The sequence below is a fragment of the Gorilla gorilla genome, chromosome 23 (genome assembly GCF_029281585.2).
Source record: "Gorilla gorilla gorilla isolate KB3781 chromosome 23, NHGRI_mGorGor1-v2.1_pri, whole genome shotgun sequence".
Lineage (NCBI taxonomy): Eukaryota > Metazoa > Chordata > Mammalia > Primates > Hominidae > Gorilla > Gorilla gorilla.
Genome location: NC_086018.1, coordinates 21,806,905 through 21,828,140, shown reverse-complemented (window position 1 = coordinate 21,828,140; position 21,236 = coordinate 21,806,905). Strand labels below are relative to the sequence as shown.

The 21,236-nt window shown below is 42.4% G+C and overlaps 1 protein-coding gene across 3 annotated transcripts in view; it reads right to left on the bottom strand.

Annotated features, from left to right (window-relative positions):
- SPECC1L (sperm antigen with calponin homology and coiled-coil domains 1 like) overlaps positions 1-21,119 on the bottom strand; it is a 145,313-nt gene extending 124,194 nt beyond the window's left edge. Inside the window, exon 1 of one of the 3 annotated variants that reach the window (XM_055375170.1) lies at positions 20,924-21,119. The gene's annotated coding sequence lies outside the window, so the exon portion shown is untranslated. The other 2 variants (XM_055375172.2, XM_055375171.2) reach the window with 2 other exon arrangements.
- Between the last annotated feature and the right edge of the window lie 117 nt (positions 21,120-21,236).

The following is a 21,236-nucleotide window of genomic DNA, read 5'->3' as shown; positions in this document are numbered from 1 at the left end:
AAAAGAAAACACTACTATCCAGGAGACTGCCCAACCACGTATGATCAAATCTGTATCCTTCTATATCCTTGGGTAAGTTAACCTCTCTGAAATCTGTTTCTTCATTGTAAAAGGGGGCTGGTAATACTATGTACCTTCCTTATAAGGATGTTGAGAGGATTCAATGAAATAATGAGCCTAAAGTGGTTAGCAGGCTGGCAGCCCACAGTAAAGACCAGATAACATGAGCTATCATAATTTACAGAAGAATATACTGCATGCCCCATGTATGACTACTGCCTTATTAAAATAAAAGCAGCAATTCAAAAGACACTTTGTAAAAGAAACCCTTTATAAGGAATGACTAAAGATTGTTTTTACCTACTACTTAGATTAGATTATATACCATGGCCCACAGATGTCAACAAACAACATTAGCTTATGGGTTTTTCCCACTGAAAATTACATATTATGAAAATACATAGTATGGAGTACACTGGAACAAAAATCAAGAGACCTGGATTGCAGTCCCAGGTCTGGCACCATCTATGTGACCTTGTGCAAGTCACCCACACTCTGTGAGCCTTGTTTATAAAGGAGAGTGGATTAGTAGCTTTCAGAAGTTCGAAAATTTCATTTCATAATCTGTACTTTCAGAACACGGAATCAAACAATTTAAGAGGAACTGCTTATTAATTATGACTTTTTATGCCTATCAATACCCACTGAAAATCCAAAAAGGGTTTTTAACCTAAGCAATCTAAATATATTTATCTCTCTTATTTCACAAACTTCATTTTCAAAATGTAGAGATCATATTAAAATTGTAAATTAAGAACAGACTTAAAACACTGAGAAGAAAGAATCACACAGTCAAGGGAAACTATAACTCAGGGAAAGGGCCACTTCAGAGTCAGAATGTGAATGCTGCTAAATGAAGCAAAATCAACAATCGATTTGATAAAACATGTGTCTTACCAAAAGCCAATCAAAACTTTCAAAAGAAACCCAGTAAGAAGTGTTTAAATCAAATAAATCATAATGTAATGGATTGATCCTATATTCTTCAACATATACATAAACTTTCTTATGGTGAATGATGACACACATTCAGAAAGGTGCATTTTATGTACACATTTTAAAGACTTGGAGTGAGACTCCACTGAAAAAGTCAAGGACTACTAAGAGGGAAAGTCTGAGCCTTGTCATGTCAAAAAACTGCACATGTGCAAGTTGGCATACATTCAAGGTGCATGAAACAGACAGGAGGGAGAGAGAAGCAGGGGTAAAGATGCCTTCAGATATGTGATTCTCTGCTCAGTCTGAATCCAGACAGAAGTCCAGTACTGCTCAAAAAACTTCAATGCTTACTGAGGCACAACTTTTAAATGCTTGTTTTTATAAGACAGTACTTTCTTAATTTTTAAAGACAGATTTTATACTATGCCTAAAATTGTAACATGTAGTACATTTAACAGGGTAGTTTCCCATTTCCAGGAATCAACGATATCGGTTATGACTTATGAGGAAAGATGGCATCCAGATCTACCTCCCCTGTTTCTACCTCCAACTCCAGGACGAAAGAAACTGTACTCTATGTCCTCTCCCCACTCCAGGTAGGCACTCCCCCTTAAACAGCCTCATGGCCACGGAAGGAAAATGCAGCTCCTTTCTGCTTTAACCCAGTTCTTCTCACAATTCCCTCCTTTCTGCCTGTCCAACCAGTTAAGAAAGTCTCAAGGTGAATCCACAGGAGAAAGACTGCTCAGTCATGCCTCAGTGGCCACTTTAATCAAGATAAGGAGGTGATGGTGAGCAGGGCCAATGAATCCCCAGTGGAGGGATGGAGGCCAAGTCATGCTGCAGTGGAGTGGAATAAAAAGCTGAGTAGGAAAGAAAAGGATAAAGAACTTCTCAAAAATGTGTGAAGGGGAGAGAGCCAGGGGGTAATGAGGAGGCAGAGACACTTTGTTGATGTTGCCATTGTCGTTTAACTATGAAAGTAAGCTGCCTGGAAAGCACCAGCCAGACAATGTGGAAAGCCCACACTGCACAAATACTAGGGCACTGATTCTCATAATAACCCCACGTGGACGGAAAGGAAAAACAAACTTTGGTTAGAGAGGAAAGCAAGCACAACTACATATAGGATGCTAGACCAACCACAACTACACATAGGATGCTAAAAAAAAAAAAAAAAGGAGGTAGTTATCAGTAATACCAACTCAAATGGCCACTAAACAGCACAACTGTATTCCCACTTGTTTTGGCCAACGAAAAGCTCACTCACACTAACTTATGATTTCTATTATTCTATGAGGCTTAACCCAAGAAAATAATTAGAAACGATTAGAAGCTTCCTGGATTTTTTTAAACTTAGAACCATGTAAGTCTTCTCCTTCTTTCTACTTTTTGAAAAATAATGAAATAAAAGTCCTAATCTTATGCCAAGACCTCTTCAGATCCATTTCTGGAGATCTTCTCTCACTTTAATGCAAGCTGCTGGAAAGGACGTTAAACTACTGACAACACTTAACATTCCAGACAAGTGACAAGCCTGGAAAAGGACAGCCTAAAAGAATGTCTGGCAACAGTACATAAGTGATTTTTCCAGATTTAGTCCAAAACACATTCGTTCCCAAAGTTCAAACTGCCAGAATGCAAAAAATTTTGCGTCTCCTCTGGCCACTACCTCCTTAGCCAAAGTTTCCGAATATTTACAAAAAAGAAAACGTTTATTCAGGATCCTTTCAAACCACAGCTTTATGCTCAGACTCTTGGCAGGCAGTTTAAACTTGCACAACTTGGTATCAATAAAATTAACTGTCAGCCATAGTTTTAATTCAAAACATCAATCTATTTGTACATTTATAACAACCTCTGATGTGAAATACTAAATGAAACATTTCATTTTGCACTTCATTAATGGTTCAAATATAACAATGTAAAAAATCCTTTCTAAAAAGCTTATAATTGGCTGGGAGCAATGGCTCACGCCTGTAATCCCAGCACTTTGGGAGGCCCAGGCAGGCGGATCACAAGGTCAGAAGTTCAAGACCAGCCTGACCAACATGGTGAAAACCCGTCTCTACTAAAAATACAAAAATTAGCCAAGTGTGGTGGCAGACACCTGTAATTCCAGCTACTGAGGAAGCTGAGGCAGGAGAATCGCTTGAACCCAGGAGGCAGAAGTTGCAGTGAGCCGAGATCACGCCATTGCACTCCAGCCTGGGCGACAGAGCAAGGCTATGTCCAAAAAAAAAAAAAAAAGCTTAAAATTTTGGATTTGAGAAGTCTTTCTAAACTAAATAAGTTAAAATAGAATTCAAATTCAGTGTAGTAAAAACTAAGTCTTTTTTTCAACAAGCATTTCACTGGTTAGGTTAAAAAGAAATTAATAAAAAATGCTAAGAAGTTCTTTTTCCCTGTGTCTAGTGAGTATAAAGCAGTGGTACTTAATGAGGGGTAGGGGACAATTTTGTACCCTAGGGGATATTTGGCACTTCCTGTACACATTTTTCGTTGTCACAACTGCGTGGGAGGCAAGGTGCTACAGACAGTGAGTGTGTAAGAGGCCAGGAATCCTAGTAAACTCCCTACAACACACTGGACAGCCCCCCACGACAAAGAATTATACAGCCTGAAATATCAATACAGCCAAGGTTGGGAAACCTTGGTATAAGGGGACTGGTTAAACTCGGAATGAAGGGTTTGTCTTTCTGTAAATCGTTCCGTAAATAAGGTCTCATGTGTACAGACAATCTGCTGAGAAAGCCACAGTTCTGGCAGCTGGCAGAGCTGAAAGAGAAGGGAAAATCTATGCACAGGGCCCTCGGATTTCCACCCATATTTCCCAAGAAAGGATACAGTTCCAGAAAGGGCTCTCTCTGATCTCCCGGAATGAAATCTGAGAATGAACCACAGGGCCTCATTGCTTACCTGTACCTCCGTTTTGTAGTCTCCAGCTGGCCTGGCACAGACTGACAACCCCAAATGGATGGTCGAAATCCACTGTTCTCCAGTCCCTCTCAAACCTCACCGGCAAGAAGGAAAGAAACTAAACCCCGAGGGCCCATTATATTCCAGCGGGGTCCTAGGGATTCCACACTCATTCAGTTCCTTTTCATCATAAGAAGTGGGTATTATAATATCAGATCCACTGTAAAAGGTGATCCCAAAGCAAATGGTAGAGCAGGAGTCTGAATAGGGGCACCTCCAACAGTCACACCCACCCCACCACAGCTCCCAGGGGTTTCTTTCTAATCTCAAGGGTGGCCTATACCCTGGGACTACAGGGGGCCTTGGTGTGCTAAATCTTCAGAGACATTTTTAAACGGTCAAGACGCCTCTTGGCGACTGGAGGAAGTTCCTGACCTCGCGGCATTCCCTCCTTCCCATCCCCACTACCACACCAATCCTATGCCAGCCTGTCTGTGTCAGGGAAGAAGTCCAGCTGGACAACTCTGGCAGCCTCCTGTCGCCCTCCCCTGCCAGCAATCCTTCTGTGCCACAGCTGTGTGTCCACACTCTAAAGCACACATCCCACCAGGCCACTCTCCTGTAAAATAATGCCTCACTGTCCCAGGCCAAATACCCCAGCGCCGATACCTGCTTCTTCAAATCCAGGCTCCAACCCATCCCTCCATCTCATTTCCATTTTACGTGCACACATAGTCACACACTCTCACATACCCACACTTTGGCTCCTACTGTTCCTACCCCTGAAAACCCCTTACCAGTTTCTTCCCTGAGAAATAACTGCTCGTGCATCACTTCAGGACTCAGCTCCACTGCCGTGTCCTTAGTGATACCTTCCCTTGTCTCTAGTTGGTTGGTCCCCCATCCCTCTTGCCTTCCTGGCCACAGCACTCACCTAAGTGTCTTTTATCCAGACAACATTTAGGGTATACTTAGACCAAAAAAGTCATCACTATTTATCTGAAATTCACATTTACTTATTTTTAATTTTCATTTTTTTGGAGACAGAGTCTCGCTTTGTAGCCCAGGCTGGAGTGCAGTGGCACGATCTCAGCTCACTGTAACCTCTGCCTGCAGGGTTCAAATGATTCTTCTGCCTCAGCCTCTTACTTGAAAAACAGACAAAAGCAAAGCTATGATGTGAATAGCCTGAATTACTGCAAAAAGTACACGAATGTCAGAAGTAAATCCTAACTCTTACTAGATAGGTCAGTTAATCAGTGACACAGTTCACGGCCTGTTATTAAGATATCCTATAACTGAGTCTAGAACTTTACTCACTTCTTAGTGGTAGGACAAAGATATAAGACAGAAAAAGAGGAAAGCAGTAAAAAAGTACTTCCTTTCAAATTCAAAATGTCATGGTCCATACTTCCTTGTTAAAATGCCGAAACACACCATATGACTCAATTATTAATACAATAATTTTGCTGTTACCAACTTAGGATAAGCTTCACCTATGTCTTTATCTCAGGAGCAATGTATTGCAAATTCAAGCAATAAAGTGTAATTACATGCGAGAATGTCAATATAACATAACCAATCAGGTACTAAAAAAACAGAATATGTAAAATAACTATGATGTTTCTTCCCAATATTTCATTCTCATTTTTAAAAAGTAAACTTTCAGAACAGTACTGTAAGACATAAGCAAACTTTGACTTTCAGTAAAAGGTTACTACTAACAGCAAGTGTCAAGAATAGACTATCATGCAGATTTCACTGCAGCTTACCCCCACTTTATCAGATGGAAGTCTTAAATCTAAGCCTTCGAAACTATATTCTAGGTTACAAACATCACCAAAAAATCACCAAAGCCCTACACACATATACATGCCTCTGAGAATGTTGCCTGTTGAATCTGATTTACTGAATAAATGAGTAACTTGATTATTTTAGCTTAAATAAACAATCGCTTCTAAGGACTTCAAAACACAAAATCAAGATTTTCTTTTCAAAAAAGAACAGCGCGCCAGGCGCGGTAGCTCACCCCTGTAATCCCAGAACTTTGTGAGGCTGAGGCGGGCGGATCATGAGGTCAGGAGTTCAAGATTAGCCTGGCCAACACAGTGAAACCCCGTTTCTACTAAAAATACAAAAATTAGCCGGGCATGGTGGTGGGTGCCTGTAATCCCAGCTACTCGAGGCTGAGGCAGGAGAATCACTTGAACCCAGGAAGCGGAGGTCGCAGCGAGCTGAGACCGCGACACTGCACTCCAGCCTGGGCAACAGAGCAAGACTCCGTCTCAAAAAAACAAAACAAAACAAAACAAAACAAAAAAACCCAGCAGTATTGTTTTAGGTCATAACACTTAACATAGACCACATCATACACAAAAGGCAGCTCTTTGAATAGGAGCAGCCTGGGACATTTGCTGGCTTGTATTCATGAATTTACATACCAAGTGGAAAGAACTCAGACTGGTTGGGTAGAATATGCGTTCAAATGCTAACAACTCCACCACTTATTAGTTATCTGGCTCTGGGCATATTACTCATCTCCAAATTTCGGTCTTTCATCTTTAAGTAGAAACAGCTAACACATAGGATGCTATAAGAACCACATCAAATGATGTGTGGAAACTAACAAGGAAAATGCTCAGCCCACAGAATTACAGTAAGCATCCATCTCCTTTCCTTCCCACTACAACCAGAAGGACAAATTTCCCTTTATCCTAAACTTACTTTCTTCTATCTTGTCACAGTACTAGTAGACATATAGCTCTCCCTTTCCACTACAATCCCCAGGGCTGCTTCCACTCCGACTTAAGCAGAGAAACTTCAGAGGTTCTTCTAGACAACTACAAACTTTGTCACCCAATCTAAGTGTGTGCCACCCTCTTCCAATCCTAACCACCACAGCTTTGATCACTCTAGAGTTTAATTTAACACAGCTTTCTTTTACCTTCCTCCATCTTCCTCATTCATTCAACTACAAAATTACACTTACTTTTCCTTTGATTGTCCCTGGTGACTATGTGTCTCTCCCTTTCTCTTCTCATCCACTCCCTCTACTCTGCATGAGTCACTCCACTGGCCTTTTATCAGGCTTTCTTGACTGACACCGATCTCTCTGATCCTTTCTCTATTCTTTCAAATTGTCCTCCATCTTTCTGAACTGTTGCTTTTTAAAGATGGGATAATAGTATTGTGGTGGTGTTTTTTTTTTTTAAAGATTCTCAGCTGGATGTTGTGGTTCACGCATGTAATCCCAGCACTTTCAGAGGCCAAGGCGGGCAGATCACGAGGTCAGGAGATCAAGACCATCCCGGCTAACGCGGTGAAATCCCGTCTCTACTAAAAATACAAAAAAATTAGCCGGACGTGGTAGTGGGTGCCTGTAGTCCCAGCTACTCGGGAGGCTGAGGCAGGAGAATGGCGTGAACCCGGGAGGCAGAGCTTGCAGTGAGCCGAGATCACGCCACTGCACTCCAGCCTGGGCGACAGAGCAAGACTCTGTCTCAAAATAAAATAAAATAAAAGATTCTCTATTAATTAAATTACAAAATAATGGAATATCTCTGGAAAATTCTGAAATACTCGGGAACTCACATACTTCTACGTCTATGAACTAAAGAAGAAACCAAAAGGGAAATCAGAATGTGTTTTGAACTTGAAAACATAACATCAAAATTTGTGGGCTATCCTTAAATTACCTTTAAAAACTTAAAGCAGTAAAGGGAAATTTATAACACTAAACACCTGTGTTGGAAAAGAAGAAAAGACTCACATCAGCTCCTACTTTAAGAAACATGAAAAAGAAGAGCAATGAAACACAAAGTATGGAGAAGAAAAGAATAAACATCTAAGCAAAAATCAATGAAACAGAAAACGTAAAACAGAGATCAATGAAACAAAAAATGGGTTGAGAGGATCAAGAAAACTGATAAACCTCTAGCCACACTCATAAAAAAGAGAGGACACAAATTACCAGCATTAAGAATGGAAAGGGTAACAACACTACAGATTCTACAGCTATCAGAGGAAAATAAGAGACTGTTAGGAACCACTTTATGCCAGTAAATTCAAGAACCTAGATAAAATAAATGAATTTCTTGAAAGACAAACTATCATAAAATAAATGAATTTCTTGAAAGACAAACTATCGAAGCTCAAACAGTGATAAACAACTTGAATAGCTCTATAGTTATTGAAGAAATTGGATTTGTAGTTAAAAACTTTCCTACAAAGAAAACCCCAGGCGTAGATGCATTCACTCAGGAATTCCACTAAAGAAGAAATAAAACAAATTCTTTACAAACTCTTCCAGAAAACTGAGAAGAATATTTCCCAACTCATTCTTTGAAGCCAGCATTACTTTGATACCAAAATCTGACAAAGACATTACAAAAAAAGAAACCTACAGACCCATATCTCTCGTGAAAATAAATGTAAAAATTACAAACAAAATTTTAGCAAATTGAGTCTAACAATCTAGAAAAAAAGGATAATATATCATAACCAAGTAGGGTTTATCCCACAAATGCAAGGTTAGTTTAACATTCAAAAATCGGCAAGGCAGGCTGGGCGCGGTGGCTCACGCCTGTAATCCCAGCACTTTGGGAGGCTGAGGTGGGCGGATCACCAGGTCAGGAGATCGAGACTATCCTGGCTAACACGGTGAAACCCCATATCTACCAAAAAGACAAAAAATTAGCCGGGCGTGGTGGCCAGCGCCAGTAGTCCCAGCTACTCCTGAGGCTGACGCAGGAGAATGGTGTGAACCCAGGAAGAGGAGCTTGCAGTGAGCCGAGGTAGAACTACTGCACTCCAGCCTGGGCAGCAGTACGAGACTCCATCTCAAAAAAAAACAAAGTTATCGGCCAGGCACAGTGACTCACGCCTGTAATCCCAGCACTTTGGGAGGATGAGGTGGGTGGATCACCTGAGGTCAGGAGTTCGAGACCAGCCTGGCCAACATGGTGAAACCCCGCCTCTACTAAAAATACAAAAATTAGCCAGGCATGGTGGTGCACACCTGTAATCACAGCTATTTGGGAGGCTACGGCAGGAGAATTGCTTGCACCCAGGAGGCAGAGGTTGCAGTAAGCCGGGATTATGCCACTGCACTCCAGCCTGGGTGACAGGGTGCGACCTCGTCTTAAAAAAAAAAAAAAATTCAAAACTCAATGTAACTCACCACACTGTAAACTAAAACAGAAAAGCTGTATGATCTTCTCAATACACACAGAAAAACACTAAACAAAACCCAACATTCATTCCTTATTAAAAAAATACAAAACTCCACACAGAGGATAACCTACTAAACCTGACAAACAGCATATATGAAATACCTGTAGCTAATATCATACTGAATGACGTAAGACTGAATATTTTCCCCATAGGATCAAAAATGAGACAAGGAAATCCACTTTTACCACGATTGAAACTGCCTTTACAAAATTATGACTGAGATATTAAGAGATCTAACTTAACCGACTCCATCTTGCTTCTAACCTCCCAGTTGTCCTTGCTCATTCCTGGGTGTAGACTGAACTAACTTCGGGAGAAACTTATAGTTTATAGTTTAAAACAAAGATGGTAACAGCCCTTTCCCAAAGCAGACCTCCTTCTTGCCTGGGCACCAGACTGCCTTCGTAGGACTCACATTAGACACAAGATTAGAAATTATGGTTTAGGAGTCATGCAGCTGAAGGCTAAAGATTCTGACCCTCCCTAAACTGCTCTTAAGATCAGTGCTGGAGAAATTTTGCAGACCCTGCACTTGATGGATCAGCTGGCACCATCCAGACCGATTAACTGGCTCATCTGATCTTGTGGCCCCCACCCAGGAACGGACTCAGCTCAAGAAGAAAGCTTCAACTCCCTTTGATTTCATCCCTGTCCAATCAGCACTCCTGGCCCATTGGCTTCCCCCCACCTACCAAGCTGTCCTTAAAAACTCTGCTCCTCAAATGCTCAGGGAGACTGATCTGAGTAATAATAAAACTCCGGTCTCCCACCCAGCAGGCTCTGCCTGAATTACTCTTTCTCTATTGCAATTCCCGTCTTGATGATTCCGCTCTGTCCAGGAAGTGGGCAAGGTGAACCCATTGGGCAGTTACACTTCTATTCATTATGTACTTAGAAGTTCTAGCCAGTGCAGTAAAGGAAGGAAAAATAAATAAAAGGCATTCAGAGTGGGAAGAAAAAAGTACAACTATCTTTATTCACAGATAACATTGACAGAATAGCCAATGGAATCCACCAAAAAGCTTTGAAAACGAATTACATTAAGGTCTCAGGATACAAGATTAATACACAAAAACCAAGTATTATTTTTATATATTAGCAATGAATAATGGGAAGTTGAAATTCACAGTATCAAAATATATGAAATAGAAGTAAATCTGACCACATCCCTTCAAAAAACTGGAAAGATTTGTACACTGAAAACTACAAAATATTGTTGAGAAAAATTAAAGAAAAACTAAATAAATTGAGAAGTATACCATGGTCATGGGTTAGGAGATTCAATTTTATTAAGAAGTCAATTCTTCCCCTGAAATTATCTACAGAATCAAAACAATCCCAACAGAAATTCCAGGAGCTTTTTTGTAGAATGTGACAAGTTGATTCTAAAACACAGAAATACAAAGGACCTAGGACTGATAGTTGTTGAAGGTAGGTGATAAATACATCACTTGGTATTTCATTACATTTTTCTCTCTACTTTGTAAATGTTTGAAATTTTCCATAGTGAAAACATGTTTTGAATAAAAACTCAGATGCTTCCAGGAACACATATAAATACAAAACATCCTTCCTTTAAAATTTTCATTACATTACAAAAATGGTTTCCTCTTTCATACTACCTTAAGTCTAACTCCCTGGCTTGGTTTCCCAGGCCCTATAACCAGTCCTCTCTGCTTCCTGTTCCTCTATAACAGGGGTCAACAAACCACAATCCGGGGCCAAATCTGACCCATCACTTGTCTTTTTTCAGCCCAAAAACTAAGAATGTTTTGCACTTTTAAATGGTTGGGGGAAAAAAATCAAAAGACTATTTTGGGCTGGACACTGGCTCATGCCAGTAATCCCAACACTTTCGGTGGCCAAGTAGGGTGGAGAGCGTGAGCCCAGAAGTTCAGGAGTTCAAGACCAGCCTGGCCAACATGGTGAAACCCCGCCTCTACAAAAAAAATACAAAAACTAATGGGGGGTGGTGGCAAGTGCCTATAGTCCCAGCTACCTGGAAGGCTGAGGTGGGAGGATCACTTGAGCCTGGGAAGTCAGGGCTGTAATAAGCTGTGATCATACTGCTGCCCTCCAGCCTGAGCAACAGAGTGACACTGTCTCAAAAAAAAAAAAAAAAAAAAGTTATTGAAACATAGTCACATTCATTCACATCTATAGTGGCTGTGGTTACTTTTGCACTACAATGATGGAGTTGATTAGATGCAACAGAGACCTTAAGGTCTTCAATGACTAAAACATTTACTGTCTGGCCCTTTACAGACAGTCTGTCAATCCCTAATTTATTATATGCCTTCTTCTCCCTCAGCTAACTAATTGCCTCACCCCAGGAATGTTCATTACTACCTCCTCTTTGTTCAAGCCCCAGCTACTCCTCAAAACCCAAAATTCCCTTCTTCCCCTTTCCCAAATCCTAACCATATCAGCAGTTTGTGTGGAAATAGGTAAGCAAAACACCATTCGTTATTGTGTAAAGCAAGGCATTGGAGATGCGGTCCCTACATGTACAAGGGGAGGCTGATTACCCCTCGATTCATTTCCAATTTCTCAAAGCAGGTTGGCAGGCTAGCACCTAGGAAGGAGAGAGCGAGCAGATAGATGCAGATAGATGATGCAGATAGATGCAGATAGATGATGCAGATAGAGCACTGAGAAACTCCTCAGTAACTCATGAGAGTTCATGTGTCAGTCCCCTTGTCTGCTATGTCATCCTTTAGACACCAATTCAAGACAGCAAAATTCAAAAAAGAAATGAGAAAGAAAAAGGTGATGAGGGGCAGAAGGAAAACAGAAGAGAACTTGTCACTTCACAATGTAGAGACTGTCACAAACTGTGGTGAATGGAAAACTATTCTGTTCACCTGGGCGTGGTGTCTCACGCCTGTAATCCCAGCACTTTGGGAGGCTGAGGCGGGCAGATCACTTGAGGTCAGAAGACCAGCCTGAGCAACATGGTGAAACCTGGTCTCTACTAAAAATACAAAAAATTAGCCGGGCATGGTGGCACATGCCTGTAATCCCAGCTACTCGGAAGGCTGAGGCATGAAAATCACTTGAGCCCAGGAGGTGGAGGCTGCAGTGAGCTGTGATTGCACCATTGTTGCCCTCCAACCTGGGCAACAGAGCTAGACCTGTTTCTAAAATAATAAATAATAATAATAATAATTAAAAAAATAAAATGTACATTTCTAACTTCATTTCAAAGTTAAGGCCAGGTGCAGTGGCTCATGCCTGTAATCCCAGTATTTGGGAGGCCGAGGCAAGGGGATCACTTGAGCCCAGGAATTTGAGACCAGCCTGTGCAAAATAGTGAAACCTTGTCTCTAAATTAAAATAAAATAAAAAGTAAACAAAGTCAAATTTTTTTAAAAAATCAGAAGAGAAACGTTGAACTGCATACTTCCAGGCCCAACAGAGTAGAGGGTAGCACAGGCGCAACCAGGTTGCGTATCTACATACAATCTGCCCTGGCAGGAAGGACATCCTTTTCTTCCAGGTTTAACCACTCTAGGTGACCCAGATTATTTTAAATTATAGCGTCAACAATTTAAAGCAGCTTTTACTGTAAGGCACAATCTCAATAATTAATAGGGCAATATAATAAATACATAAAAGCTCAGGGAGAAAACAAGACTCTTGAATGGGCCTGGAAGTTTTGCCACGTCCCCCAAAGTACTCTCAGTTGCATCCTTCGGAACCTTTCAACACATACACATATACCTCCCTCATCCTTTTGTGAAGAGTGTCTATTAATCACTAGATTAAGAGGATTTGGATAAAATTTATAAACGTACAAACTGTGCTACCAAGGACTGACACATTTACTTTTCTAGCTCATCAGTTTATGTCCTAGAAAAACTCCAGATCCACATTAACCAGCTGTTTCCCATTTTACATTTTACGATGGTGTTTCCACTTTCACCTGCAAAGTGACTAATAGTAATACCTATTCCAGTAATTTAAGTAACACCATTTAGAGTAATTTCATCTTTAGTACTGTATTTATACTACTAAGAAAGCTGCCAACGATTCAAGCTGCACTCACTGGTGAAACCCTATGCTATATATGTAATTAATTTATTTCCTAAATTCTTACCTCCCTCCACCCCCTCCACTGGAAAATAAACTCTAAGAATGCAAAAGTTTTTGTGTGTTTTTCTTTAACGCTTAGAGCAGTGCCTGGCACCTAACAGTCAATATCTGCTAACTTTGATGAATGAATGGTATATTTATATTATGCAATATTACTATGCAGCCATGAAACACAATGAGTTAGAGTGGTACCAGCTAATTTAATGGAATTTCCAGAAGTATGAAATTAAGAAAACAAGAAGAAAAGTGTCAAAAATATCATCCCACTTTTTTTTTTCTTCCCTGAAACGGAGTCTTGCTCTGACACCCAGGCTACAGTATAGTGCTGCCATCATGGCTCACTGCAACCTCAAACTTCTGGGCTCAGGGAATCCTTCCACCTCAGCCTCCCATGTAGCTGGGACTACAGGTGTGTGCCACAACGCCCAGCTAATTTATTTTAAATTATTTTTTGTAGAGACAGGGTCTCCCTATGTTGCCCAGGCTGGTCTCAAACTACTAGGCTCAAGTGATCCTCCCACCTCAGCTTCCCAAAGTGTTGGGATTACAGGTGTGAGCCACTGTGCCCAGCCTAATCCCACTTTTTAAAAAGTATACCCCCAAATCCATACACTGGTGAGGAGGTGGAGAATGTGGAATCCTCATACACAGAATTTAAAATGGTACAGCTCTGGAGAACATTATAGCAGTTTCTCAAAGTGTTTAACATAGCTACTACACGACCCAGCAATTCAATTCCCAGATATACACCTGAGAGAACTGAAAGGATATGTCCACACAAAAATTTGCAGAGGAACTTGTACACACTTGTTCACAGTAGCATTATTCATAATAGCCCAAAGTGGCAAAAACGCAAATGTTCATCAACTGATGGACAAATAAAGCATGAACAACTGATGGACAAATAAAGTATATCATTCAGCATATAAGAAATGAAGTGCTAATACATGCTACAACAGGGATAGACCTTGATAACATTTTGCTAAATGAAAAAAGCCAAACAAAAGGTCACATGTTGTATGATTCCATTTACATAAAAATACCTAGACTAGGCAAATCCATAGAGACACAAAGATCAGTGACTGCCCAGAGCCAGAGGGAGTGGTGAATGTGAAATGACTACTAATGAGTACAGACTTCTTTTTGAGGTACTGAACATGTTATGGAATCAGATGGTGGTGATCAATGCATAACTTTGTGAATATACCAAAAACCACATGAAAGGTACACTTTAAAAGCCTGAATTTTAAGGTATGTGAATTATATCTCCATAAACCCGTGATTTTGTTAATATACGCTTATTTGCAAATGAATACATGGATAATGAGGAATAATATGAAAGGTTAATGACAACCTTGGTGATAGGGTACAGGAGACTGGGAGAGGAAGATAAGTGTTGAGGTAGAAGAAGACAAAAAATAAAAGACCAAAACAATAATCCAAAGCCAGGGGCCACGAGTTGGGAGATGGAGCAAGACGAAGTGTACAAAGAAATGAGCATAAATCATAAAAATGAGGGAACTAGGGTTGAAAAATCCAGCAAGTAGTTTGTAATGGGGGAGACGAAGCAAACCTAAGTAACTGCAATGATTCAACGGAATTTGCATAAAATGCAGAAGGGCGAGAAAAACAATGAAAAAATGGATCAGAAGATTTAAAATTGGCTCTACCCCACCAAAGTTTTAAAAAGCAAGCAAGAAGAAAATTCAGTTGCTCCTGGGCAAGAATTCTTGGGCCCAGTGGGGTAGAACCAAACCATGATAAGGAGACACCAGTGTTTTGTAAGCAGGAGAATATACTAAGGAGAGAAAAGGGGCATTTATTGGGAGAAAAGGTCTCACTGTGATTGTTCTGGAATAAAGTAGCCCCATCGGACTGCCTCAGGAACTCATGATGGAAGAGGTGCCACTGGAAAATGGCTTAGTTGGGATCTTCCCCAAGAACACTAGAAGAGAGAGAGGAAGAATAGAATAGCTTTAAATTTTAGCAGATATTTCTTTTTCTTGTTTAATTAAAATAAACCTTATTGACCTAATATTTTTGAGACTGGGCTCTTGCAATGCTGCCCAAGCTGAACTCAAACTCCTAGGCTCAAGAGATTCTCCCACTTCAGCCTCCTGAAAAGCTGGCACTACAGGTGCGCACCACTGGGCCCAGCATAATGGCTATTTCTTGACAAATCTTGACAATGCCACCAGTATGTTTTTCTTTAGAGACAGAGTCTCGCTTTGTAGCCCAGGCTGGAGAACAGTGGTGTGATCCCTAGCTCACTGCAGCCTCAAACACCTGGACTCAGGAGATCTCCCTGCCTCAGCCTCTCAAGTAGCTGAGACCACAGGTGCGCACCACCACACCTGGTGAATTTTATTTTTTTTATTATACTTTAAGTTCTAGGGTACATACACCTGGCTAATTATAAAATGTTTATCTGTACAGACAGGGTCCCGTTATGTTGCCCAGGCTGGTCTCGAACTCTCGGCCTCAAGCAGTCCTCTCCTCTCCACCTTCCAAAGCCCTGAAATATGCCCACATCCAGCCTGCCACCAGTTTCTTTGCATACTTCTTTCCTAGGCTTGACCAAGACCTTTACTTTCTTCTGTGTACAGCTCAGCATTGAAAAAAAAAAAAGTTTAGGCTGGGCACAATGGGTCACATCTGTAATCCCAACACTTAGGGTGGCCAAGGCGGGAGGTTTGCTTGAACCCAGGAGTTCCACACCAGCCTAGGCAAGATGGCAAGACCACGTCTCTCAAAAACAATTTTTGTAAAATTAGCCAGGTGTGCCGGTGCGGGCCTGCAGTCTCAGCTAGTGAGAAGACTAAGGCAAGAGGAACCCTTGAACCCAGGAGTTCAAGGCTACGGTGAGCTGTGATCACCTCTCCAGCCTGGGTGATAGGGTGAGACTCAGTCTCTGAAAACAATTAAAAATAAAAAAAGTTGAATAATGAGCCTTCTTTTTAGAGGCAATGTATTTTTCCTCTTTAACTTTTTGTTTTCCTTAGGCTATATGCACAATAGACAAAGTTGAAATTTAATCTTAATCTCTTAAACCCTTACTGTCCAAACACATCAAACTCAAAAAAAAAAAAAAAGGTGAAAGGTGTACAAGAGAAAAAAGGGAAGTGATCTGTGTCAAATGTACATGCCTTCCACAATTTGGGATAAAAATGATGCCTACCTGGTCTCTGGGTGCCAAAATAAGACATTAGAGACACTCCCCTCCTTCAAGAAATAAAATTGGAATCAGACACTAAGGTACAATTAAACAGACTTTGAAAAGTTGGTACGCACTACTGGGAGGTGTCTCACAGCTGTCAAGGTCAAGTGCAACTAGAATAAAAGCTCCTAAGGGCAGAAACTAAGTGGCTCACTTCCTCTGTAACACTGCCGTGCCCAGCACTGTACCAGCACCGCAGCAGAGTCAACAACTTTCTGTCAAGCCACACACTTACGGTCTCATTGTCCAGTGGAGGCCGCAGATGAGACATAGTGTGCCAAATCCCAAATGCACAGGGTGCCAGACAAGTCTGCAGGAGGCAGGAGGACTAGGGAAGCCTTCCAGGCAAGGTGATGCCTGAGCTGAGTTGTTTTTCTTTTGAGTTTGGAACATTAATTTAATCGGAGGAAAACAAGGGACATGAAAAGGGCAAGGAAATAAGAAAATGAGCTGAGTTTTGAAGGCAATCATCAGATGAAGTGAGAGAAGAATATTCCAGCAGAGGGAGACAAGGAGACTGCAGAGATTTCAAGGGGCCAAGAGCTGTTCGGTGCAGCTCAGTGAAGCACCTAAACAGAGGTGGGGGAAGGAGAACAGGGGTCAAAGCCCAGTATTGAAGTGTTCTGGATACCAAGCTAAGGAGACCTTATTACGAAGGTACTGGGGCTGCTGAAGGGTTTAAATGGGAAAGTGATTGTGAACAGATTAATAGTTTGGAAAGATACAGGCAGAAGTAAACCTCTGGATTTAACCAAAAAATAAAGGACAGAACCACAACAAAGATGTTGGAAAAGATCAGGAAAAACACTGTTAAAAGATATTCACTCTCTTCTCTTATTTACAGATTTCCTTTATGGAATACCAAATTATTCTTTGAAAATAGAGAACTCAGAAGTGGCTGAGAGCAGTCAGTCAGTCTTCAGAATGTAAAAACTACTATTCTGAAGAAGTAGATATTATATTATTAATTTCATTTCAAGATGCTTTAAAAACGTGCCTTTTGATACACCGCAGGTTTTTTAAGAGTATGTCACAGTAACTCTAAATCTTACTTGAAATTAACAGAAGAAGAGCACTATAAATTTTAAAGGCTTCACAGACACAGGGATCATCTGTTATGTTCACTTTGGAACAGATCATAATTGTCCCTCCCTCTCAACATACCCAAAATACGTTGTTTAAGGCTACTTTCCTAATGGTCATGTTATTTCACAGTAAAAGACTGAGGTCACAATGATTTCTGGGCTGACAGAAAACCCCATGGGGGTTCTTTACCTCGCATCTAGTCTATTCAGTACTAACAATTCCAACCACCAGAAAGAATTTCCCTGCCTAGGCTTATTTGTTGGCACAACACAAAAAAATCTCCTGGGGCTGGGTGAGGTGGCTAGTGCCTGTAATCTCAGCACTTTGGGAGGCCTAGGCAGGCAGATCACCTGAGGTCGGGAGTTCCAGACCAGCCTGACCAACATGGAAAAACCCTGTCTCTACTAAAAATACAAAATCAGCCAGGGGTGGTGGCACATGCCTGTAATCCCAGCTACTTGGGAGGCTGAGGCAGGAGAATCGCTTGAACCTGGGAGGCGGAGGTTGCGGTGAGCGGAGATCATGCCATTAGGCTCCAGCCTGGGCAACAAGAGCGAAACTCTGTCTCAAAAACAATTATATCTAATAAGAAAAGATCTATTTAACAATGATCAGAATAGGAACATCTTTAATGCCATGCAAATTTAACAGCTTTCTCAGTGGATTTCTCAGTAGACTGTGACAAATGACCTCAAAATAAACTCATATTTACTCTTAAAAAATACTCTATATTTGAATCTTCTTAACAGCAAAAGCCCCAGGAACTTTTTCCTGAACTCCCTAACAACAGCAGCAAAACAAGAGATTCTCGGCTCTCTTTATTTTTAAAAATCACAATAACTACCCTTGTATTTACTATTTACGTTTACCATATATCACCATTTAGTATCACCATCATTTCATAAAAGATGCTTTATTTTAACACCAAGAAAGCAGAACTTTTTTAAAGAAAAGACAGTCCTTCAATTGAATAAACTGAATTGTATAAAAGACTCCCAATATTGTCCTTTTTTTCTTATTTCTGTTCCCCTACTGAGCTGAGCAGTTTGCATAATACCACACACAGGTTAGTCATGTGATTTAAATATGTATATGATAGTAATTTTGATACCATCACTTAAGTCATTCGAAATATCAGATGCACTGTGTGTCAAGTCAGTTATAGAGAACCACTGCTTCAGAGAAATCACATCTGAGGAAGAAACACCGCAGATACACCCCCTAAAAGTTCACCTTTGAAACAGAAATTTTGATACAAACTTCACTTTAACTACAACTGTAATTGTAATTATTACAGTTATTCTCCACTCACTAGATACTGTACTTGACACTCACGTTATTTGGTTGGCTACCAACGTGCACCTGTGATAAAGCTTTCCTATGGCACAACATTCACTTTCTTACTGAAAATGTCAAGAAAACCCCTACACACCTGCAACCATTAGGAAGCATTCTCCAGCTATCAAAAAAGTCACTGAGTCGGCTAAGCGACTCTGTGTGGTATACACTAAATCAAAGGGGAAAAGGTGTTTTTTTGGAGGAAAAAAATACTGGATTAGCCATTTATTCATAGAAACAATTTTACCCACAACAATACTTCTCCTTTCACTATACACCCTTCTATATTGGTTTGGTTATTTTACAACATACATGTATATTGTAATAGCTGTTTTTTTTTTGTTTTTTTTTTTTGAGACAGAGTCTCACTCTGTCGCCCAGGCTGGAGTGCAGTGGCGAGACCTCGGTTCACTGCACCCTCTGCCTCCTAAGCAATTCTCCTGTCTCGGCCTCCCGAGCCGCTGGGATCACAAGCATGTGCCACCACGCCCGACTAATTTTTATATTTTTTGTAGAGACGGGGTTTCACCATGTTGGCCAGGCTGGTATCGAACTCCTAACCTCAGGTGATCCACCCGCCTCGGCCTCCCAAACTACTGTGATTACAGGCGTGAGCCAGGGCGCTCGGCCTTGTTATGTCTGGTTTTTGTTTTTTTGAGACGGTGCCTCGCTCTGTAGCCCAGGCTGGGGTACAGTGGCGCGAATTCGGCTCACTGCAACCTCCGCCTCCCGGGTTCAAGCGATTCTCCTGCCTCACCCTCCTGAGTAGCTGGGATTACAGGCGCGCGCTTTTTGTATTTTTAGTAGAGACAGGATTTCACCATGTTGGTCAGGCTGGTCTTGAACTCCTGACTTCAGGTGATCCGCCCGCCCCGGCCTCCCAAAGTGCTGGGATTACAGGCATGAGGCACCGCGCCTGGCCTGGTTTTTAATTACGAAGAAAAAATTACTATAGTCCCTTTGGTATCACCTACATTGGCAAAATTGCAGTCCCCCTCCACTCCCTGAAGCCACCAGAAATGACTGCTGTTGTCTACAAAGCCTACAGCTCTGATTTCATCTCAAGATGTGTCCTACTGGGTGACAGCAAATGCCATTTTTTAAAGGCTTGTATCTGTTATAAGCTTGGGAAATATTATCATGGCTTAAGAGGCTCTTTTGACAAAAGAAAACACTGTTCCCTGAAATCACCTGGGCTGTTCACGGGAATCTTTTCCTCGCCCTTCCGGTACTTGGACAAATGATCAAGGATATCAACAAATCAAGGTTCCCCGCATTTGAATGATCACAGAATTTTTGCGTGTTCTGTAAATGGGATAAAACTACTGGAAACTGATTTCTTTTCGTCATCTCCAGGGCAGCTTGCCCAACGTGCCGCGACTATGATGTCTTAGACTTAACTACTTAACGTAATACAATTACCAAATTCCTGGAAACGCAAAATTTCCTCAGACAGGTACCGGATTATTCACATCCAACCTGATGCAATTAACCACGTCTCAAGAAAAAAGGACGTTCCGTCGGCCTCGGGAGGCGGCCACAGCAGAAGCAGCACCGGCAGCAGGCCCGGGGTCCGCCGCCTGTGGCCCCTGCTCCTCCGCGCTGCGCCCTCGGGGCCACTGAACAACGCTGTCCCCGCCCCAGGCAAGGGACCCGGGCGATGGGGCGGCAGCCCCAGCCTCTCCCGGAGCGGCGGAAAGGCAAGCACGAGGGTCGCACCCGGCTTGTCTGCACACAGACAAGCCGCAAGCGGGGTCCCAGAACCAGCTGAACCCCAACACCAACGGACGAAGGCCAGTGGGTCTCGGCGGCGAAGCCTGCGGGTTGTTCCAGGAGCTCCGAAGCCCAGAACGAGGACGGCGCGGGAAGGGAAAGGCGCAGGCGCGGGACACACTGGAGGGGCCCAGGAGCAGAGACGGCGCAGGCGCTGGGCCTGCCGGGGTCTGCGGGGACGCCCGGGCGCGGCCGCGCGGGCGGCGCTGAGGCGATAAACCAACCCGCCAGCGAACACTGCGGGAACCCGGCTGCTGCTCTTACCGCGCTGCACCGCATCGCTCCCTCGCAATCTCCTGGTTTGGGCTGGGCGGTGAGCTCACCCGGTGGCTCAGCCGAGACCCGCTGAGTCCGGCCTCAGGAAAGCAGCCTAACCCACAGCCCCGCTTGCCGGGCCGCCCGGCCTCCCTCGCGGGCCCCGCCCTTGGCCAGCCCCTTCGCGCCCAGCAGGGCTGCGGCCGTCTGCGCAGGCGCCGTGGAGGCCCCGCCTACATTCCTTCACTGCGCAGGCGCCGCCGTCCCCCACCACCACCCCGTCCCGTTCCCCCATCTCCAGCTCGCGTCTGTCTCGGCACTG